Source organism: Geotrypetes seraphini, chromosome 1, assembly GCF_902459505.1.
Source record: "Geotrypetes seraphini chromosome 1, aGeoSer1.1, whole genome shotgun sequence".
NCBI lineage: Eukaryota > Metazoa > Chordata > Amphibia > Gymnophiona > Dermophiidae > Geotrypetes > Geotrypetes seraphini.
This window is the reverse complement of record NC_047084.1, coordinates 32,884,304-32,896,322: the sequence shown is the minus strand read 5'-3', so window position 1 is coordinate 32,896,322 and position 12,019 is coordinate 32,884,304. Positions and strand designations below refer to the sequence as shown.

General features: G+C 46.1%; 1 protein-coding gene across 4 annotated transcripts in view; it reads left to right on the top strand.

Annotated features, from left to right (window-relative positions):
- The window catches only part of LHFPL2 (LHFPL tetraspan subfamily member 2), a 455,941-nt gene that overhangs the window by 123,169 nt on the left and 320,753 nt on the right, over nucleotides 1-12,019 (top strand). The gene's annotated exons all lie outside the window — the stretch shown is intronic.

The window sequence follows — 12,019 nt, the reverse complement described above, 5'->3', positions numbered from 1 at the left end:
TAACAATATAGCCCTTTTTGTTTATGTAGCAATGAATATGCATGAGATCTATTTGCATGCACTGCTTTCATTGTATGATAATAGATCTCATGCATATTCATTGAGGAAATCCTGAAAATCCGACTGGATTGCGGCCCTTGAGGAGGGATTTTGACACCCTTGTTAATGCCTCCTGCCTGTAAGTTCTTTTCTGACCTATTATTGGCTGAAACTTTCATCAAGGAGACGATGTAGGAAGCTGCACTGTCTGTTAGCACGATGGTATACGCTTGATTGTCTTGCACTTATCTTACTCCTAATGCAGGAAGAAAGATTAGTGTGGGAAAATTAGCATAAACCTGCTTCACTAAAGGGGAGAAAAGTTTTTGGGACTTGTTTACCGCCCTTTTGTAGTTTTACAACTACATTCAAAGCGGTCTACATTAGAGAGTTGCGCGGGGACAGAAATCCCACCCGTCCCCACCCGTCCCCGCAAGGAATCCCTCTGTCCCCACCCGTCCCCGCGAGGAATCCCCTCCGTCCCCGCCCGTCCCCGCGAGGAATCCCCTACGTCCCCACCTGTCCCTATAAACTACAGAAATAGTTATTTCATTTAATTATGCTACTGAATTAAAGGCTCTGGTAGAAACCCATTTAAAAATAAGCAAAAAGACTTTATTAATTTGGAAATATTAATTGGGAAGAATACATACTTTGTAAACGGGTTTCTACCAGAGCCTCTAATGTTTATAAATTTTTATCAACACAACTAATATACTACTTTATCCTTAAGCAAAAAAAAAAAATAAAAAAGAATTTTTTTCCTACCTTTATTGCCTGGTTTCTGCTTTCTTCATGTTCTCATTCAATTCCTTCCATCCACTGCCTCTCTTCTCTCTGTGTCTTCCATTTGCTCTGTTACTGTGCCTCTCCCTTTCTCCCCCCTCCCAAATTGGTCTGGCACCCATCTTTTTCCCTCCGCTCCCCCCATAGTCTGGCACCTCTGTCTTCTTCCTTGCCAGCGTCTTCTTCCCATTCCCTCTTCCCCATTTCCTTTCAGTGTCCTTCTCCCCCACCATCTTCCCCATGTCCTGTCAGGCAGCATCCTTCTCCCCCCTCTGCCTTCCCCATGTCCTTTCAGCGTCCTTCTCCCCCCTCTGTCTTCCCCATGTCCTTTCAGCGGCCTTCTCCCCCCTCTGTCTTCCCCATGTCCTTTCAGCGGCCTTCTCCACCCCTGTTTTCCCCATGTCCTTTCAGTGGCATTCTCCACCCCTTTGTCTTCCCCAGTACTTTCAGGGTCCTTCCCTCCCCCCTTCCTCCCGTTTACCCCATGTCCTTTCAGCGTTCTTTTCCACCCCTTTGTCTTCCCCAGTGCTTTCAGCGGCCTTCTCCCCCCTTAAGCGTCTTTTCTTCTCCACTCCACCTTTCCTCCCTCCCTGCCTCCACCTTTGTGGCGCTTTTGCACCCGACCGACAACAGAACAGGCCCGGTCGGACAAATCTCCCTGTCCTGTAGCCGCGAATCTAAATTACCTTCTTACAGCAGCTGGAGTAGTGAAGCTGCTGTAAGAGGTAATTTAGATTCGCGGCTATAGGGCAGGGAGATTTGTCGGCCGGGCCTGTTGTCGGTCGATCGGGGGACCTGACCGGCTGTGCACATTCTCCGGGGCGGACCGCCCCCTCCCCCCCTCTTTCGTACGCCATTGCCTTCTTCCTACCTGCCCTGCAGCACACAGCCGACCGGAAGTCTTCCTGATGTCAGCGCTGACGTCGGAGGAAGGGAGGGCTTTGCTTAAGCCCTCCCTCCGACGTCAGCGCTGACATCGGGAAGATTTCCGTTCGGCTGTGTGCTGCGACAGGGCAGGTAAGGAGAAGGAGACTACCCTCGCGGCTCGACCAACCCCGCTGCGATCCAACCCCGCAGGAACCCCGCGACCCTCGGAGGCGTCCCCACGGGATCCCCGCGACCCTAGGGGGCGTCCCCACGGGATCCCCGTGACCCAAAGGGGGAACCCGCGGGATCCCCGCGGGTCCCGCGGGATTCCCGTCATCCCCGTTCCCGTGCAGCTCTCTAGTCTACATTCATGTACTTCAAGCATTTTTCCTATCTGTCCCGGTGGGCTCACAATATGTCTAATGTACTTGGACAAACAAAACATTGAAATCGCCGCATGGTTGAATTGCTCTTGATGTAAAGCACTGTAGTAAAATCCAGTGCAGGTTTTTACTCATCTTGTAGTGATGAAGACTCAAGGACAGCATAAAGTTGCAGCATGGAAGCAGGGGATCCATCACCTCCCACCTTTCAACCTCTAAAACAATCTTGTGCCCCCACCCCTACACCTCTCACCCCTAACACCATAAATGGCCTTGATTAGGGTTACCAGATATATGGATTTCCCCAGACATGTCATCCTTTTGAGGACATGTCCAGGGGTCTGGACGGCTTTTCAAAACCCGGCACTTTGTCCAGGTTTTGAAAAGCCTCCTCAAATTGCGTCGGGCAAGGAGGATGTCCGCACATGCGGGAACTTCTTTCCTGCCCGACGAGCAGTCAGCGGGGCGCGGGATTAGGGCAGGACTGGAGGTGTAATTTGGCCATTACAAGGCAGGGATGGGAGGAACTGGGCGGGCCTGGGGGCAGGACTAGGGGGGTCCAGATTTTCTGATTGGAAAATTTGACAACCCTAGCCTTGATATGGTTAAGAGGCAGTTGCCATGCCACAGGGAGCTGCCCCCATGAGAGATCATCGGGCTGCAGAAGGAGTAGAGTGTCGGGCTGGCATGGCAGGCGCACTCCGCCTCCCGACTTCCCTCCCAGAGCAGCACCACTTTGAAAAAAGTTAAAGAGCAGCTCCACTACCACCAGGAGCTGTCCCTACAAGAGATCATCAGGCTGCAGGAGGAGCGGAGTGTTGAGCTGGAGTGGGAGGCATGTTCCGCCTCTGACGTCCCTCCCAGAACAGCACCACTTTGAAAAAGTTAAAGGGCAGCTCCACTGCCACCAGGAGCTGCCCCAAGAGATCATCGAGTTGCAGGAGGAGCAGAGTGGTTGGTGTGGGAGGCATGCAGCACCCCCCAATGTTCCTCCCATACTGGCACCACTTAAGGCGGCACGTCTAGTGATGAGTCCTTTGTGCAGCGATTGAGTGCAGCGAGGAACTTAAGGATAAAATAAGATAACTGTTCACTGCCTGCTTGCCAGCTCTCCTACCTTAACAGTATTCAGAAAGCTGGCCCCGAACCTAAAATGCTAAAACAGGGAGGGAAGATCCAGAGGGCCTAGGAGGGGGGCCAATTGGACCATCACACCAAGACTATTTATAGGGTTAGGGTGGGATGTCCAGGTAGGGGACTGACCACATCAAACCTTTTAATCGGCTAGGAGTGGAGGATCTGGAAGGGCCCATTTAGACAACCACACTAAGGCTATTTATAGGGTAGGGGGTAGGAGGTCTGAAGGGGGGCCAATTGATCCACCACATCAAGATTATTTGTGGAGTCAGAAGTGGGAGGTTCAGATATGGGCCTGAGCACATCAAGACCATTTATAAGATTAGAGATGGGAGGTCTGGGAAGGTTTGTTTATTGGAAACTTCTTCCTATCGCTGATATCTCTCTCTCTATCTATCTATAAATATAGAAACATAGAAATAGACGGCAGATAAGGGCCCACGGCCCATCTAGTCTGCCCACCTTAATGTCCCTCCCCTACCTTTGCCCTGTGAAGAGATCCCATGTGCCGATCCCATTTGGCCTTAAAATCAGGCACGCTGCTGGCCTCAATCACCTGTAGTGGAAGACTATTCCAGCGATCAACCACTCTTTCAGTGAAAAAGAATTTCCTGGTGTCACCTCGTAGTTTCCCGCCCCTGATTTTCAACAGATGCCCTCTTGTTGTCGTGGGACCCTTGAAAAAGAAGATATCTTCCTCCGCCTCGATGCGGCCCGTAAAATACTTGAACGTCTCGATCATGTCCCCCCTCTCTCTGCGCTCCTCGAGCGAGTATAGCTGTAATTTGTCAAGCCGTTTTTCGTATGGTAGATCCTTGAGTCCCGAGACCATCCGGGTGGCCATTCTTTGCACCGACTCCAGTCTCAGCACATCCTTGCGATAATGCGGCCTCCAGAATTGCACACAGTATTCCAGGTGGGGCCTCATGACTTCCAGATATTTTTGTCTGTTGTCCTTTTTCTGCAATCTTTTGTAGTTTATGAAAGCTAACCTCTTGTTCCTTACCTTCTCAGCTACTACTTTTGAGATCCAAAGTGACCTTTTTCCTCTTACTTTTACTTACTTGCCTCACAAAAAGGTTAGTTGCCCTTATAATAACTCCTTTCAATTTTGCCCACTGCATTTCTACTCCTTCCAGTCATTCCCATCCAGACAACAATTGCTTGATGTAATCCCCCATCTGAACAAAGTTAGTTTTTTTAAGTCTAGAACTTTTACTTTAGAATGTGGCCTCTCTATACCCGTCTTTTTTTTTTTTAATTCTTTATTCATTTTTACAACTTACAACAAGTGTAATCGGAAATAGCATTTAAACTTACAAACATCACTTGAATTTCTGTTACAATCATCTTAAATTAATGAAAATTATCCCCCCTCCCACCCTTACCACATCATATATAATCACGTATATCATATAATATATACTTTTCTACTAATCCAAGCAATTAATATAAGATCAGAAATTTCCCCCACCCTCTCCTTTGCACTTGTATAATTAAGGGAAAAATGCTATTACTCATTACAATAATCTGTTAATGGTCCCCAAACATCCTTGAATTTATTAAAATGTCCTTTTTGTATGGCTAATATTTTTTCCATCTTATAAATATGACACAAAGAGTTCCACCAGAAATTAAAGTTTAATTTACTCAAATTCTTCCAATTAAATGTAATTTGTTGAATGGCAACTCCAATCTTAATTAGTAAGAGCTTATTATTTTTTTAGGATATTTGACTCTTTGCCCTCATTGACATTCCAAATAAAATAGTATCATATGATAAGGCCACCGGATTTTCCAATAAAATATTTATTTGGCCTCATATTGACTTCCAGAAATCCAAAATAAATGGACAATAGAATAATAAATGATCTAGAGTCCCCAGCTTCGAGATTGCAGTGCCAACATCTATCAGACTTAGAGCTAATTTATGTAAACGAACAAGGGGTCCACAATGCTCTATGTAACAGAAAAAAACAAGTTTGTCTCATAGATGCAGACATTGTACATAGTAACATAGTAGATGATGGCAGATAAAAACCCGAATGGTCCATCCAGTCTGCCTAACCTGATTCAATTTAAATTTTTAAATTTTTTCTTCCTAGCTATTTCTGGGCAAGAATCCAAAGCTCTAGGCGCCTGGGCTAATCAGGCCTTAGACTTAGTGGGGATGGGCGGACCCGCTATGCCTAAGGCCTGATTGGTCCAGGCTTCTAGAGCCTGGGCCAATCAGGCCTTAGGCTTCAGCGGGATGGGCCGGGAAGGGACGGGCCCGCCTCATTTCGACGAGGAGGGCCTGCCGGCTGGACGGGCAAAACCCGTCTGGCCAAAAGAAAAGATTAGTTTGGTGGGGTGGAGGTTTGGGGGCTGTTAGTGCAGGGGGGGAGGGTGCGTAGGGGGTGTGTCTTCGGGCAGGAGGGATTGGGCACCCTCCTGCTAGCGACCGATATTGTCGGGGGGGCATCTTTTGGCAGGAGGGTTTGGGCATCTTCTGGCAGGAGGGTTTGGGCACCCTCCTGCCAGCGATCGGACAGGCCGCGGCGGCCCGCTATACTTATAGCGGCAGAGAGATCCCTTGCTGCAATAAGTATAGCGGCCGCGTCTACTTACAATGTAGACCAGCATTTTGTTGGCCTACATTGTAAGCATCTCTTCCTCTACTAGGGAGACGCGTAGGGCCGCCTAGGTTCGCCTAAGGCCCGCCTAAGGCTCTTAGGCGAGCTTTGGCGTCTTGCAGGCCTCCCTAGGCTCCCGGAGGCGCCTTCAATATAGGCGGCCTGCCTAGGGAGCATTTTTTTAAAAAACGTGCATCCCGATTGGCTGCTGTAGGACGCCTACAGCTGCCTAAAATCGGGACGCATTTTGTAGAATCAGGGCCCAAATGTCTCGAAGACCATTTTTTGTTTTTTTATTTATAAATCCAGATATTAATTTGTACCACTGTGCGGCCTGGTGTCCCATGAAGTCTACCTGAAAGCATAAGAACTCTAAACTATATTGATTAGTGAGATTTTTCCATTCAGGGAACCCCACCTGAATTGCCTGCTTCAGTTGCAACCATCTAAACCTTTGTGAATTATTAAGACCATATTTATGTTGCAACTGTAAAAACTCAAGCAGTTTACCATTAGAAATAACATCTTCCTGCCATCATCCAATGCTTCCGGATGACTTTGTATCGCCAATTTGAATCTTGGAGTTCAGCCATATAGTTTGATTTGTTGATTTATTAATTGGATTAGGTGTTAAATTGTTCACATATCATATTGTTTTCCATGTGTCTACAAGTAATCTATTTTCTTTATATAGTCTAGGCATTTTGATACTAAGTACATGGTATAATCGCAGAGGAAACATGAGTCACCATTCCAACCAAAACCAAACTGGGATATTATCAACAGGCTCTGGGAGGATCCAATACATATCTTGGTGTATAATATAGGATTGATGACACCTATAGAAGTTGGGGAAATTTACCCCTCCCTCTGTAATCGGTTTTTGTAGAAATACTAAAGCAATTCTAGCCTTTTTACCCAGCCAAATAAATTTTGTTAGAATTCAATTTAACTTTTTATAAAAGGACCCCTGAAAAAAAATGGTAACATACGCATTTGATAACAAACCACAGGCAAAATCATCATTTTAATAGTTTGAACTCTTCCCCACCAGGACAGATGTTAAGGATTCCATTGCTCACACATTTCTGTTACCTTCTGTAATAAAAAATTTTCATTCACTTTCATTGTTTCTTCCAACGTGTTTTTAATCCAAATGCCTAAATATTTTATTCTGTCCTCTTTCCATAGAAAGAGGAATGTTTCAAATAAACCTTTTGTACAATGGACATTAAGTGGAAGAACTTCTATGTTTATAAACTTTATTGAATTTTAAATAATAGCAGTGCATTACAGAAATTATAACATGAAAAGCTTGCATAAAATGCACCTTAATATACAAAATATAGTGAAACAACCATTTTCTCCCTATCATTCAACTATTAATACCTTAAATCCTATTTTTATTACAAAAATATACTCATATTTAAACCTTCAAAATATCCCTCCCTCCCCTCCCCCCCCCCACCCTGGATGTGTAAGGAAATCTAGGAAAGAAAAGCAACAATTACAAAATCCTTATTATTTGTTAACAAATGCAATCAATGAGCTCCATATTTTATTAAATGTATTACTCAAACCTAAGCATTCCGCATTCATTCTTTCATATTTATATGTATTGCACACACTCGCCCACTAGAACGTGTAAGTGGAAGAACTTCTGATTTACTCCAGTTTATCTTATATCCTGAAAATTTTCTAAATTTCTCTATCAATTCTAATAAGCTTGGAATGGTTGTTTCTGGATTTCTCTTTTTTTAATCAATAAATGTTTATTGAAAAAAGTTTTGTGGAAAATATACAAACCAGAATATAAATATCAGGGACATCAACAGATAGGAGAGCAAGCATATAAAAAGCTCCCAAGTCACAGAATGCTCCCCCAGCAGTACAAACAGTAGAAATTGCTCCCAACAAAACCCAAACAGCCCCCAGTACTTATCATCAATCAGAGCTCCACAATACCCCCCCCCCCATCTTACCAACTGTATTACCCTCAGAGAGGGACTCCCTGTGGTTTCTTCAGGGAAGTCCCCCTGTACACAATCCCTCCCCCCCCCAGAAAAAAGCTCAGTGTAAAGATTCGATTTTTTCTAATATTCTTGTCCAAGTCCTGGTGTAAGTATAATAATACCCATGTCGCTTTGCAATAGATAATTCCATTTGAAAAATAAACTGAAGCTTCAAAGTCCAATCCAAATGATTAGGTGCCAGTCCCTGTTTCCAATGAGCAGCAATCAAACATTTTGCTGCCGCCAAACCCCAACGTCGGAGCTTTGTCTGCCAAGAATACAGACTAACATTATAAAGGCCTAATAAACATCCCTGTGGAGAAAAAGGCAAGGAAATCTGTAACAATTGTGATAAACATCCCACAACAGTCCTCCAAAAGGGCTTTAAAACTGGACAATCCCACCATATATGTAAAAAGGTCCCCCTATCCACCCCACATCTCCAACATAAGGCAGATACTATAGGAAACATACGATGGAGACGGGCAGGTGTGTAATACCAGCGCATGGTTACTTTATAGGCATTTTCCTTAATAAGTGCACAAGAAGAGGCTTTTCCCACTTCGATATGTATTCTAAACCACTCCTCAACAGAAAAGGTACAGTGCAAGTCTACCTCCCAAGCCCGTTGATAGAGAGCCGGAAAGGAAAAGGAGCCCTGAATATATTGGTAAAGACCAGAAATAGGTTTAGGTAAGTTCCGAAGAGTGACCCACAAGTGAGCGAAGGGGTCTAGAGATTGAATGGGTCCCCTATCCCACTTTTGAGAGTGAAGGAAATGACGTATCTGAGAATAAACCAAAAAGTCTCCCCTGGGCAAATCAGCACTAATCTGGAAGGTTTCAAAAGACACCAGGACCCCCTTCTGAAGCACATCTCGAAAGGTAGACAACCCCAACCGTTCCCACCGCACAAACACAGAACTCTCCCCACCCGCCGGAAACATAGGCTCACCGCGCACAGCACCAAGAATCGAGGGGCCTACCCCAGCCCCCCAACGCCGTTTAGTAACCCCCCACACTCTCAGAAGATGGTCCAAAAACGGATTTCCTGGGACCGCCAGTCGCTCAAGATCAATAGAGGAGGACCAAAGCCAGCGTTTCAAACATGGGCGTCCCACAAAATGTTGTTCAATACGCACCGCCAACTTAAAATCAGCAATCTCCCAATCCAATAATAGCCGCAGCTGTGCAGCCCGGTAGTACCACAATAAATTAGGTACCGCGCGCCCCCCTCTATCCCTAGCTGCCCACAAAGCAGCTCTGGAGATACGAGGAGATTTCCCCTGCCAAATAAAGCGAAAAAACAAAGCATGTAATTGCTTCAACACCAAATGTGGGACTGCGACCGGCAACGTTTGAAAGAGAAAGAGCAACCGGGGTAGGACATTCATTTTCAACACTGCTATGCGACCCCACCAAGACAACCAAAACCCATTCCAGCGTTGAATATCAGTTCTAATTTGTTGAATAATTCTAGCATAGTTAGCTGTATACAATTGAGATAGATCGGTTGGTAAACGAATTCCCAGATAGCAAATAACCCCCGGAGCCCAGCGAAAAGGAAACCGGACAGCTAAGCGACGTTGATCCTCCTCCCCCAGGGTTACATTCAACAATTCAGATTTATCCATGTTCACCGTGAACCCCGAAAGCTGCCCATATTCTAAAAAGAGATCAACTAAAATTGGTAACGAGACCTCCGGGTCCCGAACATACAATAACACATCATCAGCAAAGAGTGCAATACGATGTTCAATATCTCCCACTTGTAACCCCATTAAGTCACCATGTTCCCGAATACGAATGGCCAGAGGTTCCATAGAAAGGGCAAACAACAGAGGAGATAAAGGGCACCCCTGTCGAGTACCTCTCGCAATGGAAAAAAAGTCGCTATAAATCCCATTAATACACACAGTAGCTTTTGGAGCTGCATAAAAGGCCTGTACCCATGCCAAAAAGAAAACTCCCAAACCCATCTTCGACATCACCTGCCATAAAAAGGTCCAATCAACCTGATCGAAAGCCTTCTCGGCATCAATCGACAGAAAAGCTACTTTAGCAGATGTCCGCTGAGCAGCCCACATAAGGTGTAAAGTGCGTCTAATATTATCACCTACCCGTCTATTATGCACAAATCCAGATTGATCCAGGTGTACCAAAGACGGCAGTACCTTCCCCAACCGAAGGGCCAACACTTTAGCAAGGATTTTTGCATCAGTATTTAGTAACGAAATCGGTCGGTAAGACCCGCAGCCCATCGGATCTTTGTTTGGTTTAAGCAGGACCGAAATCCCAGCCTCCCCCATGGTGGACGGCAACGAAGAGCCATCCCTCACCCCATTCGCAACCCGAACCAGCAACGGAGCCAGGACCTCCCGGAAAAGTTTATAAAACTGATTAGAATAGCCATCCAAGCCCGGCGATTTCCCTAACTTCAACTCAGCAATGACTCCCAAGACCTCCCCTAACTCTATAGGCTCATTAAGCAATTCCCTATCCTCATCCGAAAGTCGAGGAAGCCGCATCTGTGAAAGGTATTTTTCAATAGCAGCCGGATCTCGCCCCTGTGAGGGTCTGTATAAATCAGAATAAAAATTAAGAAAATCTGATCTAATATCTGAGTCAGTCCGATGCACCGTCCCTCCTGCATCCCGTATCTGAGTAATAGCCGCTCTCGCCTGTTTCAGCTTAATCAACCGAGCCAAGCGAGATCCAGGTGTATTATTATATTCATAGACCGATTGCCGCAAACGTGTCCTCAAAAACTCATATTCCTCCATCTGCAGTAGGGAGAGCTCCGCCCGTGCCTTAACTAATTGTTCATATATTAAGGGGTCCTGGTGTCTCTGGTGCAGCCTCCCCAACCGTTCCAATTGTTCCCTTAACCTCAGGTTGCGCTGAGCCCGGAAGCGCTTACGACGAGCACCCCATTTGATAAAGATACCCCGTATTACCACCTTCAGAGCATCCCACAATATCGCATCAGTAACCGTAGCATTATCATTAATCTGAAGGTATTGGTCCACAGTGTCATACACCTCCCGGACCACAGCTGGATCTTTCAATAGAGATTCATTAAGTCTCCAGAAACGGCATCCCTCCCCTGTCCAGTACCCCACACTAGTTACCCACACAGGCGCATGATCAGAAATTTGAATAGTTCCAATTTCCGCCTGGCGAATCCCTCCCCACGAATTGCGGTGGACCAACAACCCGTCTATGCGTGCGTATGATTTATGTGCATGTGAGTAGTGGGTATAAGTTCGTTGTGTAGGATGCAACAACCTCCAGCTATCCACCAAGCCCAGAGAAGAGAATAGGGACAGTAAAGCCCGTCTAGCAGCCCTGGACGGAGACCTAGTCCCACCCCCAGAATGATCCAGAGTAACATCAGGTGTAACATTAAAATCCCCACCGAGATACACCGACCCCTTTGCAAAACCAACCAGTTCTTCTTTGATAGACCCAAAATAACTAGCTTGACCCTTATTGGGGCCGTACAAATTGATAAGGGTAATTGTGCAACCCTGCAACGTAGCCACGAGAGCCAAACATCTCCCTGCACCGTCCCGATATACATGATCGACCACCAACCCCAAGCCCTTTCGTACCAAAATGGCCAAACCCCCCACCCTCCTCCCTGGGGTCGACCCCTGGTGGGTCCAAATCTGATCATAATAGCGTGATTTTAAAACCCCCACATCTCGAGGCCTCAAATGTGTTTCCTGAAGTAAACAAGCATCCCATTGCATGCGATTCAATTCCTTAGTCACAATACTACGCTTCCCAGGACTATTAAGTCCATTAACATTCCACGAACCTATAGTAAACAGCTTCTCCTCTACCCTCCCCCTCCCCCCTCCCACCTGAACCCCCCCCAACCCCTCCCCCCGCCCCCCACCCCTACGCTGCATCGAACCCTGTAGGTTAGGATTCGCCAGCTGACAGAAAGTGCAATCCCTCCCAAAGGCATGTATCCCACTTTCAGAAGCATTGAAACCCCCAAAGCGTAAAACCACACACTTATATTCCAAACGCCACCCTTCCCCCCCCCACCTACATTCAAGTCTCAAGCATTCCCCACACTCACCAAGCCCCTTTCAACCCAGCCAAATACCCCCCCTGTCTCCCAACATCAAACAATTATGAACCAGTACAACACTTCCTGGAATAAAATA